The sequence below is a fragment of the Panthera leo genome, chromosome B4 (genome assembly GCF_018350215.1).
Source record: "Panthera leo isolate Ple1 chromosome B4, P.leo_Ple1_pat1.1, whole genome shotgun sequence".
Classification (NCBI taxonomy): domain Eukaryota; kingdom Metazoa; phylum Chordata; class Mammalia; order Carnivora; family Felidae; genus Panthera; species Panthera leo.
In genome coordinates this window covers 13,353,244-13,367,663 of record NC_056685.1, presented here as the reverse complement: position 1 = coordinate 13,367,663, position 14,420 = coordinate 13,353,244, and the positions used below count along the sequence as shown (strand labels likewise).

General features: G+C 41.7%; 1 long non-coding RNA gene across 1 annotated transcript in view; it reads right to left on the bottom strand.

Moving 5' to 3' along the window:
* Window positions 1-12,826, bottom strand: part of LOC122223888 — a 77,087-nt gene extending 64,261 nt beyond the window's left edge. The window contains exon 1 of the long non-coding RNA XR_006204558.1: window positions 12,763-12,826. This is a non-coding gene — a long non-coding RNA (uncharacterized LOC122223888). The remainder of the gene's footprint in view (window positions 1-12,762) is intronic.
* Window positions 12,827-14,420: the final 1,594 nt, after the last annotated feature.

The window sequence follows — 14,420 nt, the reverse complement described above, 5'->3', positions numbered from 1 at the left end:
ATACTAATGTTGATACTCTGAGAAACCTGAATTTAATTGATCAGAGCTGGGAATATTGCATTGGTAGTTAAAAAGCTCTCTCCAGCAATTCTAATGTGCAGCTGCTCTACCTCAAAGAGACCAAAGAATTTGTGAAAGCCAGAATCTAAGAACTGGCTGATAGCATTTCTGTGAAATAAGCAATGAAAACAAAAACAAAAACAAAAACAAAAACAACCAATCAACATCCTGCAATTTCTTCTTTATGTTCTTGCACCCTCAATGTTCTAAGATCCTTAAGGTAGACAATGCTCATTACCAGGTGTGAAGGAGTCTTGGTAGTTTCTCTGTAAAGTGAATGGCAGAACAAAGTAAGAAGGGGAAAGGAAGTTTCTGTGATGTGTTAAGTGCTTTAAAATGACTATTACACACTCAGTAAGTCATGCCTTGTCAAATCATCTTTGAAATGTAAAACAAAAATTGCCTTATCTGCACTTTATGTAGATGTATTTTTCACTCCTACTCTGCAAATAGAATCAATGGCATCCTTCAAATATTAGGCTCAACAGCACAGTTATATATTAGGCAACAGACTGGAAATCTTTCAAAACTTACCTTCAAGTTCCACAACTTGCCTCTAAGAAAGGAACCAAAAATTAACAACTCAGGAAACAACAGATGTTGGTGAGGATGTAGAGAAAGGGGAACACTTTTGCACTGCTGGTGAATGCAAACTGGTGCAGCCACTCTGGAGAACAGTATGGAGGTTCCTCAAAAAATAAAAAATAGAGCTACCTTACATCTCAACAATTGCACTACTAGGTATTTATCGAAAGGACACAAAAATGCTGATTTGAAGGGGCACATACATCCTGATGTATAGCAGTGCTATCAACAATAGCCAAATTATGCAAAGAGCCTAAATGCACTTCGACTGATGAATGGATAAAGAAGATGTGGTACACACACACACACACACACACACACTGGAATATTACTTGGTGTTCAAAAAGAATGAAATCTTGCCGTTTGCAGCAACATGTAGGGAGCTAGAATGTATCATGCTAAGTGAAATCAGTCAGAGAAAGACAAATACCATATGATTTCACTCATATGTGGAATTTAAGAAACAAAACAGATGAACATAGGGGAAGGGAAGGAAAAATAAGATAAAAACAGAGAGGGAGGCAAACCATAAGAGACTCTTAAATACAGAGAACAAACTGAGGGTTGCTGGAGGGGAGGTGGGGGGGAGGGGCTAAATGGGTGATGGGCATTAAGGAGGGCACTTGTTGGGATGAGCACTGGGTGTCTTATGGAAGTGATGAATCATTGGGTTCTACTTCTGAAACCATTATCACACTCTATGTTAACTAACTTGGATTTAAATAAAATTAAAAAAAAAGAAAAAAGGAGCCAGAGATGACAGAGCAGAAAAACAGAAAGAATCTGGGGCCCCAGGTATTATTGAACCATCCCTATGACAGCTGTGCCTTTGGAGCTCATATATTCCATTTTCCATCCCAAGGATTCTCTCTCAATTTATTGATTGATATTCATCAGGGCAATTTTGGATTTGCCCTATCTCGCTTATTGAATAGTCTATAAGTCAGGGTTGTCCAGAGAAACAAACCAACAGGGCGTGCGTGTGTGTGTGTGTGTGTGTGTGTGTGTGTGTGTGCGCGCGCATGCGCATGTGCGTTGTATTTATATACTTACATCTATTTCAGTATCTATCCATTTATGTATCTATGTATTTTATCAATCTATGTATCTCTCATATATCCATCAATCATCTATGTATCTACTTTCTATCATTTATCTATTTACTTTCTGTACATCTATCATCTGTCTATCTATTTGTTTATCTATGTAGACAGATTTTAAGGCATTGGCTCAGAAAGCTGTGGGGACCTACAAATTTGAATCCACAGGCCAGGCCAGCAGGCTAACTCAGGCAGGACTTGCTGCAGGCTTGAGGCAGAATGCCTTTTTCTTTGGGAAATCTCAGTGTTTGCTCTTAAGGCTTTTAAATGATTGGATGAGGCCTACTCACCCTACCAAAGGTAATATTCTTTACTTAAAGTCAGAGATTGTAGATGTTAAGGGAATCTACAAAATACCTATGCAGAAACACCTGGATTAGTGTTTGATTAAATGTGTGGGGGCCATATCCTAATCAAGCTGACACATAAGATACCACAAAAAGTTTGATAAAGAGAAAAACATCAGATTTTGGAGTCTGAAGACCTGGTCTCTAGTCCAAATTCACCCATCAACTTGCTCAATGGGTCTTGAGTACATCTCACAAACTTTCAGAGCCTGATTTTGCTCTTCTGGAAATTTGAGGGTAGGGCATAGACGGGAGTTTCTAAGGCAGTGATGTCCCATTTGTCTCTAAAACTCTCAGAGCCTTTCAAGCTTACTCAGTATCCTGAAAGTTTCACCCACTGTCATCTTAAAAGTACACCTGCTCTTGGGCTACAGATTTTGTGCTAGTTACCACTAGGAATTTGTAGTGGGTGAAAAGCTGTTCTCCAGGGAGGAATGGATGGAATGCTTCCTAGAGAAAGCAGGAGTTGATTGGATGGATGTCCATTGAGGATGATGCTGTAGCAGTGTGACTACAGAACTTCTGTTTTGGGAATCTCCGAGTTCTTTTTATTCCATTGTTGGTAACTTTACTCTCCTAGAGTCAACAGTGGGCCCTTTACCTAGTTTCACCTGTTCTTGCTCAAAAGTGATTTCTCTAGGACCGCTGAATCATTTTAAGCTTAATTTAGACCATGGTTAGAAGGACCTTGGAAGTGACAAGTCGCCAAACCTATATATATTTGCTGACTTGGTTCAAATGGTCAGTTCCTAAGTTTTTGTTCCTCTAAAATATGCTTTCCCCTGACAGGGAAAATGTTGGCAGATCAATTAAACTGTCATAAAACAGCTCTTAACTCAAGCCCTGGGCCTGGCAAGCAAAGATTACCTCAGGCCTGTTTACTCACTACCTTGTGTCCTTAAATTTAATGCAACCTTTGGTGTTGAGAAATATTTTTCATTTTTTTTTCCAGATCTGCATTTCATCTTTGACTGAATAACTTTAAAAGGAAAGAAGTTCATAATTTTCAGTATATAGTGGATTTCTTCCTAAAATTACCCACATGGTTGCCAACACACAGATATGCTGTTATCTGGGATGGTGCATTTGTGTCTTAGTGGAAGAAACCCCCAACTCAAATGATTAAAGAAAAGTACAGCTTTTATCACTGAACAGTCTGGAGTCAGGGCAGGCTTTGCAATGGCTGATACGGTAGCTCAAAGTGCATGAAGGATCAGCTCTTTGCATGTTGCCTCTCTGCTTTTCACAATGTCACTTGGTTTTAAAGGCTGGCTCCCCATAGTCACCACATGGCTGCCCGGGCTTCAGGCTTTCCCATCCTCATTTAGCTGGAGGAGAAAGGCAGGGAACAGGAGTATTTCTTTTCCACCATAAAACAAGTCTTGGGAGTTTTATTACCCTGATGTCCAAGGAAGGAGATGGAACTACTCTGCTTGGCTTGACAAACTAAGTCCTACTTCTGGGCTGGATGTGAGGCCATCCTACTCAACAGCATGTTGCTGCTCATTAGCAGAGGGGCACAATGAATTCAAGGGAGGCTCAATGTCTCAGACACATATTTTTCAGAAATTATTTGGATTCACTTTTCCTTTAAAAAATATGAAAAAAATTTGTTAGTTGAATTCAAGGTAATTTTTTTTTAGTCTTTACATACCTTACATTTTATATGGGGGAGGAAGACGTTGGACATTTGGAAAGTGGCTCACAAAATACATTCTTTGGTTATCAAAATGGAAAAGTTGAAGAGTATATGTGAAGTAAAAAACTGGAATAAACTGAAAAGTCAGTCATTTAAATATTTATCCTCACCCCTTCATTCCATTCCTTTCTTCTCATTTCTTCCATCCATCCACACACACAGGAAATTTAACAAGAGTGTGGGGAAAACTTAAACAGCATTCTATTTTACCATTAAGTATTGGATAATTACGGTGGCTCTCTACGGTAAATGTAAAAGTTCCTTCTATATGCTGTGAATCTTGGCCAAGCATCAAGTCTGAGGAAGACCTGCCCACAGTTAAGGTGTGGGCATCAGGAGGGAGAACTTACTTTGTAATGGAATCCCATGTTTCCAGTATAATAGGGATTTAAACTCCTATTCCTAACTTATAGTTTCTGCCACCATCCTCATTAGGGGCAAATAGTAGAGCTTGATTTGTTAGGAAAGGGATAATCATAAAAACTCTACATGCGTGTTCAGTGGGCACGTGTGTTTGTGTGTGTCTGTGTGTGCGTGCACATGAATGGACATCTATTACCACTCTTTTCATTGCTACTCTTTTGATAATGTCATAAGTAGCTTTTGAACTAGAAACTAAAGAGTCAGATTTGTAATTTGGGAGCACTTGTATTTTATTAAAATTATACTTGGGCTGATAAAAATTGCTTGTTCTTAAAATTTTCTTTTATATAATATTATGTTTTAATGGCTAAGTTTGCATTGGCCTTATCCATCCCATCTTAGAATCGTCAACAGGTACTGTCACACACAAGGGGGTCTCCAAACACATGATAAGATTATAAAATGCGGCACAAGTCTAGTTCCATTGGAATTGGATGTTTATCTCCTATGTCATACTCATATTATCAACAACCACGGTTTACTAGAAGCTATATGTCTTTGCATCTGGACTTGTCCCTTGAGAGGAAGTAAAACTCTTTGTCTAGACTTTTTGCAGGTAGAATGGAAGAGGGAAACATTGGAGTGTAAAGCTGGGTCTATTCCAGGTACTCTGTTCCTTCCAGGAACATGGGCCAGGGTGGTTCAGAGGGCCACCTTTGAAGAGATGAGTGAGGAGCAAAAGGAAAGAAACTCTGACGTCATGGAGATTTCATGGGCAATAAGTTCAGTCCCTTTTTCCAGGCATCACTTTCCAGGCTGCAGCAAAAACAGGAAGGAAGGATGCCCTCTCAGACCAGAGTGAATGGGCCTGTGTCTGCAGGAGTCAACTGCATTAGCAGATGGGATATCGGGAAACCTGTAGCCTGGGAATGACATCAACCTGAAATGGAAAAATCCACTGTGGCCCTGTAAATATTAAAATAGGGAGACTGGTGGGTATTTAAAAAAACATTTGGAGCTCAGAGCAAGAGATGTTGTGGATTAAATCTCTCTTCTAATTCCTTTCATTATTTTTGTAAGCTCTTTCTCTTCCTAGCCACTGGGAAAAGCTTTCTGGTCTTATTCACAAGTCTTTACCTTGTTTGGAGGTGGAGGTAGGGGCACAGGGCAGGTAGACTTCAGTCTAGGTATGTTATAATCTTCTCTCAAGAACCTGGCATTTCTTAAAAAAATTTTTTTTTCAATGTTTATTTGAGAGACAGAGACAGCATGAGCAGGGGAGGGGCAGAGAGAGAGGGAGACACAGAATCTGAAGCAGGCTCCAGGCTCTGACTCCAACACAGAGCCCAACGCGGGGCTCAAACCCACGAACCGTGAGATCATGACCTGAGCCGAAGTCAGATGCTTCACCAACTGAGCCACCCAGGTGCCCCAAGAACCTGGCATTTCTTTGCCCACTTGTCCCTGAAGCTCTCAGAGCCACAGACCAGGGCAGAGGGACACCCAGGGACAACTCTGGGGGTATCTGGGATGGTCTAGGGAAATACCAATGTTCTAGGACTTTCCACAGTTTTTCAAAGGGTTAGCATATCAGGTCACTCCACTCGACTTGCTTCCCTTAAGAATGCTGATGCATAGGGGCACTTGTACCCCAATTTTTATAGCAGCACTTTCAACAATAGCCAAATTATGGAAAGAGCCTAAATGTCTATCAACTGATGAATGGATAAAGAAGTTGTGGTTTATATATACAATGGAATACTACTTGGCAATGAGAAAGAATGAAATATGGCCTTTGGTAGGAACGTAGATGGAACTGTAGAGTGTTATGCTAAGTGAGATAAGTCATACAGAGAAAGGCAGATACCGTATGTTTTCACTCTTATGTGGATCCTGAGAAACTTAACAGAAGACCATGGGGGAGGGCAAGGGGAAAAAAGTTAGAGTGGGAGGGAGGCAAACCATGAGAGACTCTTAAAAACTGAGAATAAACTGAAGGCTGATGGGGGGGTGGAAGGGAGGGGAAAGTGGGTGATGGGCATTGAGGAGGGCACCTGTTGGGATGAGCACTGGGTGTTGTATGGAAACCGATTTGACAATAAATTTCATATTAAAAAAAAAAAAAAGAACACTGCTCTATGCTTAATATCCCAGCCTTGTTCAGACTTCCTTTTCCCTGGTGGTTTCCCAGCCTTGATTGGTAAGCTCAAAAAGAGATGCAGAAGACAAGCTATCGTAGCACGCTTTGCTCCTTGCAGGACAAGGGCCATGTATCAGAAATTATAGAAAAACTGAATAGTTTCCCTAAATGTCCTCTAGTTTTAACAGCAAAGAGAGTTTCCTTAAAAATCCACATTTATGGGTTTGCTTTGGAACATTCTCCTGGGAAGACTTGGGGGTGGGGGAGTCTTTGTGTTTAGATTTAACCTTCCCCCAGAGATCATAATAAGGAAGGAAGGGAGCAGATGTGCACATCCCATCTGCCCAGCTGAGGTCAGTCATCTTCCTCCTTCTCATTACCTAGCGGATGTCCAACGGCACGGAGCTGGTCCCTTAACAGATGTGCTGACACAGAAATAATGCCTTAGACAGATCTGCTCCTAATATTTGCAGGACTTGAGCAAGAGTTACAAAGAGCCTGAGACCAAGTTCCCTCTTTGTGCCACCCCTGATTCTGTCTTGTACCTTGAGGGGCCACTAGCACATGCGTTTGTACTCCTCAGCCTGCAGGTCCTACTGCTGTCCCATCCTGCCCTAAAGCAGGTCCTACTACTCTCCCATCCTGCCTCTTCCTGACTAGTAGTGCACATACCTGTCCTGTGGTCCTTCAGTAGTATAGGCCTATGGAAGAAGGCTCCACCTAGGATGGCCTATTCAGGGAATTCTTGGGTCCCAAGAACCTGCATCATGATCTAGAAGGGGAGAGGTGCTGAATGGGTACATCTCCTGGCCTTGGACTCCTTGAGTGGAATTCTCCAGAGCAAAGTGTTGCAGGCAGAAGCCCTGATGCCTGGGTCTAAGGGCTAGATTCAGGGTCCTATGAATTCAATGATTCCTCCCATAACACATTCAGTTTCATGATATCTGTGGGATAGTATCAGCAAAAGTCATAAGCTGTGTTTGTACTTTTCATAGACTTGAATGTTGTCACCTGTGATAGCTTTACAGTGCTTGCAAAGTGCTTTTTCAGGGAATTCTATTTTTTGTAATGTCTTTCCATTATGATACAGTTTCCATGGTTTCCTCTGTTGGTTCACAAGCTTGGGAGTTCCCCAAGTGAAATCCAATGGTGACACTGGTCCCCATACATGGAGGGCGAGGAGAGACCAAAGAAAGAGGCAGACCGTTCCAGATTGGTAGTTGGCCATTTTAATAAGCAAAGGAACTTAAATATGTGGTTTGTCTTGATAGCTGCAAGAAGAATAGATCTCCCCACCCAGGAGCCAGACTCTTCAGAGTTTATATAAAGGCCTTAGTGGGGTTCAGCCACATATACATTCTAGATGGTGCCAAAACACATTACTCTGTCAAGTAATGCATCCTTGAAGTGGCTCCTAGTGCAGCAACAGTGGGCAGAATGTACTTTCCAAGGGAAGGGATAGGGTGAGGAGCCTCCAATTACCCAGGTCCAGCTCTTGGGTCAATTGGTGGTCATTCCTCTTGATGATCTCCTCCAGCATCTCAGACGACCTATATCCCAAGATGTGGCTCAGGCCACAGTCAGTAGTTGTCTGGGGAAGATGTATTTAGAAGACATTTGTGAATGAAACCCATTCACTTCCATAAGAAAGGTCTTGGAGATGCTACCAATGGATTTTCAGACTGGTCTTGTCTCCAAATTATTCTCCTGGCCCCAGGGTTTTTTCCTAGGTAGTACTCCTTATTTGAGCTGTTGACTCTCATCTTTCCGAGTTCTCAAGTGCCTGGGCTCTTCAAGATGATCACTAAGATACCTCCTCCATGATTGGCTTCCATGATGGGATTAGACCTTTCTTTTTTCAGGTTGTCCTCTTCCCTATCTTAGATTTCATTCCCTCAAGGTCTACTATTGTGGATGTGTCAGTGGCTGTTAATGATTCCTCCCGTAACACATTTGCATTGTTATAAGTAGCTTTGGAGCTATGCATTATCTCAAAGACATTATTGCTGCTGATTTTAGGCATTGCAGTGCAACAGTAGAGTGTGTATTATTGGAGAGGGTGGGCCCTTGATGTCTCTGCTCCCTGTGATGGCAGAGCCCCATGTTGATAAATGCTCCAGATAGAGTAATACTGGTATATTGCAACTACTGTCTTTCTAACTCATTTCACATCTCTGTATAGACGTCACTAAGACTAAGATGTGAACTTGGTTATACCTCAGCTCTAATAAGGCCACTGCATTATTCATTTGGCCAGGGAGTAAGGGTGCTGGTACTAGGGAAAATTATTATATGATGGAGTATGTTTTTTACTTAGCAGATGAATTCACAGTGTAGTTTTGATCTACCTAGTGGATTTTAACCAGGAAGAAGGAATGAGGCACTAGTATTGAAGGCACTAGTGTATGAAACCAGGTTGACTGAGTAGGGAAGAGGGGGTGTCAGGGGAATGTCAAAACACGAGGATCTTACTGAGGTGTGCTGAGCAAACAATGCACTAGGTCATGTGAGCAAGGAAATACTTCACTTACCAGCCACCCCTTGGAGTGTCACTCAGTTCCAAGTCCTCAGACAAACTGGCTTCCAAAGGGCTGGCAGATCACATGGTCTGTCTGGGCTTTTGTTTCTTAATGGCATTGTTCCCTGGCTTACAAACATAGCCACTCTACTTCAGCGATTCATCCTTCCCAGAAAGGCTGCCTGGAACCAAATTCCATCTGTCTTGTAGCCGTTTAATAGGTCTCATCTGGTGCTAAACTCTAAGCATGCTACGGAACATGCAGGCTTTGACTCTACAACAAGCATTCAGATTTTTTTCTTTTTTTAAAGAAAAGTTATTCTAGATCCCAAAGGTATAATCAAATCTATTCTTAACCTTGCTTTGAGGAAGGACAGGGGTAAAATCCAGGCCAGCTGCCCCTTAAGCAAGCAGGTTATGCAGTCCCACTGGGTACTGCTAGACTTTGATGCCCCTGGAATTTTACTTGGGCCTTCTTTTGTGCTGCATCTTGGTTAAATGTTGTACCTTTGAAACCTTTAGGTACCAGTCAGTGTTTGTAGTTGCAAGCAACAGAAAAAAACTCTGGTTGATTTAAACAAAACTGACCAACGGATAGCTACACAGCCCGGAACAACATCCCAAGCAGTGCTGGAAAACTTGTCCTGGGCAGATAGCTCTACTGCACTGCTAGGGTAGATGCCACTCCTGATTCTGCCAGTTCCGGGCTCTCCATGTGGCTACTCCCACTGCTGCTGTTGTGGCCTTGAAATGCAAATTACGCCTAATGGCCACTGTTTCCAGTTCCATCTATCTGAAGCTGCTAGTTTCCCACTCAAAGTCTTGGGGGAGAAGGTGTCCATCTGATTGCAGGAAGTCAGACCAGAGCCTTTGCCACAGCTACAAGACTTGGAGAGTGAGCTACTGATATCTTCAGCGTCAAGAGTGTGAGGTAGACTCTGACTGCCACTGAGAGTCAGAGAAATTCTCTAGACATGGGAGGAAGGTTCAGATATTGGGTGGCAAAAACAGTAACAGATGTCCACTACCCTTTGTCAGATCTTGCCTTGACCTCCCTGTACTTATCCCAGCTTGAAGACATTAATTCATTCAACATACATTTATTAAGCACTTGTTAAGAGGAAGACATTGTGACTGCTTTTGGCATGGGGGTGTGGGGGGGAGGTGGATATGCAGGGAAAAGAGAATGATGTTCTTCTCAAATAGCCCCCAATCTGGTTGGGAAGGTAGACAAAACAGAAAAAAAAAAAGGAAGGAACAATAGGTGTTTTGACATAAGTAAGCACTGAGGTACTTAATCAGAGAAGCTGACACATAAATGAAATCTTGAAGAATAAGTGGAAATTGCCAGAGCAAAGGTGGGTGAGGGTGTTTCAGAAAGAAACACTTCGGGGCGCCTGGGTGGCTCGGTCGGTTAAGCGTCCGACATCGGCTCAGGTCACGATCTCACGGACCGTGAGTTCGAGCCCCGCGTCGGGCTCTGTGCTGACAGCTCGGAGCCTGGAGCCTGCTTCCGATTCTGTGTCTCCCTCTCTCTCTGCTCCTCCCATGTTCATGCTCTGTCTCTCTGTCTCAAAAATAAATAAACGTTAAAAAAAAATTAAAAAAAAAAAAAAGAAAGAAACACTTCACTATAGCTGCATATGGCTGCATGGAGGAATCTGGTGGGGAATAGGGGTAGAGTGACAGGTAGAGACAGATCATGAAGGCTTTGCATGCCTTACTGACGAAACTGGATTTTATACTGAAGATCATAGAGAATTACTAGGGAATTTTAAGGAAAATCATTTTAGGAACATCACTTCATCATGGGAAATTAATTGTTCAGCTAAGGAGATCACTTGGGAAGTTCCTATAGAAACCTAGGGAATAAATAATGATAGATCCAAGAATGATATGATTAAGGAGATGTTTTGGAGACAGAATTGACAGGACTTGGAAACTGATTAAATATGGCATTTACATGAGGAGGAGAAATTATAGATGACTTGTAGCTTAAGGGTTGGACAATTATGGAGAAAGTGATGTTATAGATTTGGGAGGGAGACGATGTGTTTGAATTTGGACATGTTGAATTTGAAGTGCCTCTGAGGCACTAGAGTAGAGACAGCTGGGAGGCAGAGAAACATGTAGAACTGAATTTTAGATGGTAGGTTAAGCCAGAGATAGAGTTTAGAAACCATTATTATCTTGGTCATTGCTGAAGTCATGGAGTGGCTGGATCACTTAGGGAGAAACAGAACAGAGGGAGGAAGGAGGTCTGTGGATACTGCATGGGCTTAAACTATCACCATTTTAAGAGCCAGTGAAGAATGTGAAAGGGGTCAAACTAACAGAGACAGAAAGAAAACCAGAAGAGTACGAAAGCCAGAAGAAGAGATACTTTTTAAAGGGAGGGAGTAGAAAGGTCAAGAGATGGAGAGCTAAAAAGTAACACTTGATTTTGGTAGAAGGACATCATTGGTGACCTTTAAGAGATTTGTTTCAATTAGAGTGGTGGCTGCAAGGACTATGAGTCTAGGAGATAAGGAGGGTTGAACAGTGGAGATGAGAAATGCAGAATATTTTTCAGGAAGTTTGATTACAAAAGAGAAAAAAAGAGAGAGAGAGAAGGAGAACAGGAGCTAAGGAGTCATATAGGATCCAGGGAGGAATTGCTAAAGTTTGGCCATACAACCAATCCAGCATTTTATTACCTGGCCAGATACTGAGCTCTCAATGCATACAACATACTATCACTCTTCACTTACTCTCCCATGATTCAGCCAAGGGAGAAACAACTCATCCAGCACTTAACAAATATTTAGTGAGCACCTACCATATATATATACATATATATATCATATACATATATATATAGCTTTGTTTTTTTTGAGGATCCAAGTGGGCTCCATGCTGACAGCAGTGAGCCCGATGTGGGGCTCAAACTCACAAACTGTGAGATCATGACCTGAGCCAAAGTCGGACACTCAACTGACTGAGCCACACAGGTGCCCTGAACCTACCATATTCCAGGCACTGCTTTAGGTTCACTAATGAACAAAACAGGCAGTAACTGCTATTTTCATTAAGCTAAGGTTGTCCCAAGGGGAGTATAATAAGTAAGTAAATTATATAGTATGTTAGTGATAAAATGCTAAGGAATAAAAGAAAAAGTAGGCAAGGTAATGTAACTGGGAGTCCCTATTGGGCAACATGCATTTGACATGTTAAATGGTCTGGTCAGAGTAGGCTTCATTGAGAAGTGACATTCATGCAAAACCTTGAAGGTGAGTCAAGTTCAGGAAAACTTAACTGTCACTGGACAGGTAGCAGAAGTCAAAGAATGGATGGAAGGTCATGGTGCCAGTGCTTCTACTGACTCAAAGAAGACCACCATTGAGAAAGGTGTTCATTTTCATTCCTGAATTTCAGTAGCAATGTGTCTTTATTCAACTAATTTGTCTTGGGCAGTGATTTTCATGTCTTTTAATTTTTTTTCCAAGGAAAATTAGGGAAACCTTCTTTTCAAAGGAAATTTTATTTGAAATCCCAATACATAAAACAGACAAAAACAGAGCCACTCTTGGGACCCAAAGCTCCCTTTGTTACGCAATCAAGCTCCCTGGGGAACCATGTCACAACCTTAAAATGCCTCAACCTTAAAATTTGAAGAACTTCTATTCAGGTCAAGCTTCCCCTTGTTGATTAAGCTATGTCTTCACTTGGAGACATCCTGCCTACATTACTCAATCTGTATGGTGTGTGTGTCTTTATATTTTGGACTCAGTTCTTTTTGGGAAGGAAAGAATGAGGGGTTGATGGGCTATTTGACCTATTTCTCTAAAGATGACCATGAATTTATTAAACCCAAGTCATTAACGAGAAAGAAGAGAGGATCAGTTTGGCTGCCTACAGAGAGAGAGTTCTTAATTACAACCAAGATCAATAACACACTTTATTAGCATTACCTGATGTCAAAATTCACATTGAGCCTGGTCCTGAGATCCAGCTTCTTTTTACTGTCCAACCTTCTTTGAAGAAAGAGTTAAAACCTTGTTCACAGATGATTATAGAACATTTGTTAAGTCACACAAAATTTATTCAGAAAGTTGGGGAGTTAAGTGTGGAAAGAAGACGAGAGGAAGAATAATACCAACATGTCACATGTGACATCAGAAAAGAACTAACAGTGCTGGAATCTGGGTTTAAAGGAAATCGCGGGTTTTCAGGAATTCTATTTAAAGGGGACTCATGGAATCTGTGTTTGGTGGGCCAGAGGGTGCCCTCTGATTTTTCTGGAGATACAGAGATTCACATCTTTCTCCACCAGTTTGCTTTCCCTAATAGACTTTTTTGTAGGCTAGTGTGGCGATCAAACTGGATGCTCTCTGCCTGGCCTAAAACATAGAGCTCTTCTCCTCCCTTGTTACCCCCTCCCCCTGAGGGTGGGGCAGACAATCCCAACTTGCAGCTCACTGGCCTTCCACTTCCAGATCAGGGCCTGGCTGGAGGCATCACTACTCTGTCACTCCAAGCTGCCCTCACTTCTTGGTATCTGGTTTTTGCCCTGCTCCCTGGGCCTGACTGTCGTGGCAATCTCTTCAATACTTCAGCTCCCACCTTGCTCTTTCCATTCTCCGTTATCTAGTCCAGAGTCCCACCCCTGACTTGGCACCCTAATTCCGGCTGGCATATTGTCTAATCACCAGAGCCATGGGGAGCCCCACCATAGTGCGGCCTTATTGTTGGGAAATCCTCACATCCCATGCTAACTGCTGTTGTGGCTCCAACAAGTCTTGTCATAGTCTTCTCATGTCACTTCCTGGCCACTAAGCTAGGCTTTATCTCAAAACCCTATCAGAACTTTTTAAAATCGCAAGTGACAGAAAACTAACCTAAGCTTGCTTAAGCTAAAAAGGAGATTATTGACTTGCAGCTTATTCTTTACAGAAATTTTAAGTTTTCAAAAAAATTGAGCAGAAATTACAGAATCTCCATATAACCTCTCTTACACAATTCGTCCCTTGCACACAGCTTTCTCTAATATTAACATCTCACATTAGTGTGGTACATTGGTAAAAACTGATGAACCAATATGGATACACTATTATTAACGAAGTCCATAGTTTATCTCAGGGTTCACTTTTTGGGTTGTACATTCTATGGGTTTTGACAAATGTATAATGGCACATATCCACCAATATAGTGTTATACAGAATATTTTCACTGCCCTAAAAATGCCGTGTTCCACCTATTCATCTTTCCTTTCTCTCTCCACTTGAACCCCTCTATAATTTTGCCTTTTCCAAAATGTCATACAGTTGGAATCATACAGTATGCAGCCCTTAGCCCTTCACTCTGACTGCTTTAACAACATGCACTTAAGTTTCCTGCATGACTTTTTGTGACTCCAAAGCTCATTTATTTTATTTCTGAAAAATAGTCCATTGTATGGATGTACCACAGTTCATTTACCCATTTACCCACTACAGAAAATCTTGTTTCCAATTTGAGGCAATTATGAACAAATCTGCCATAGACACTCATGTTCAGGTTTTTGTGTGAACATGTTTTTAACTCATTTGGGTAAATGAGCAAAATTGCTACATTGTACAGTGAGACGATA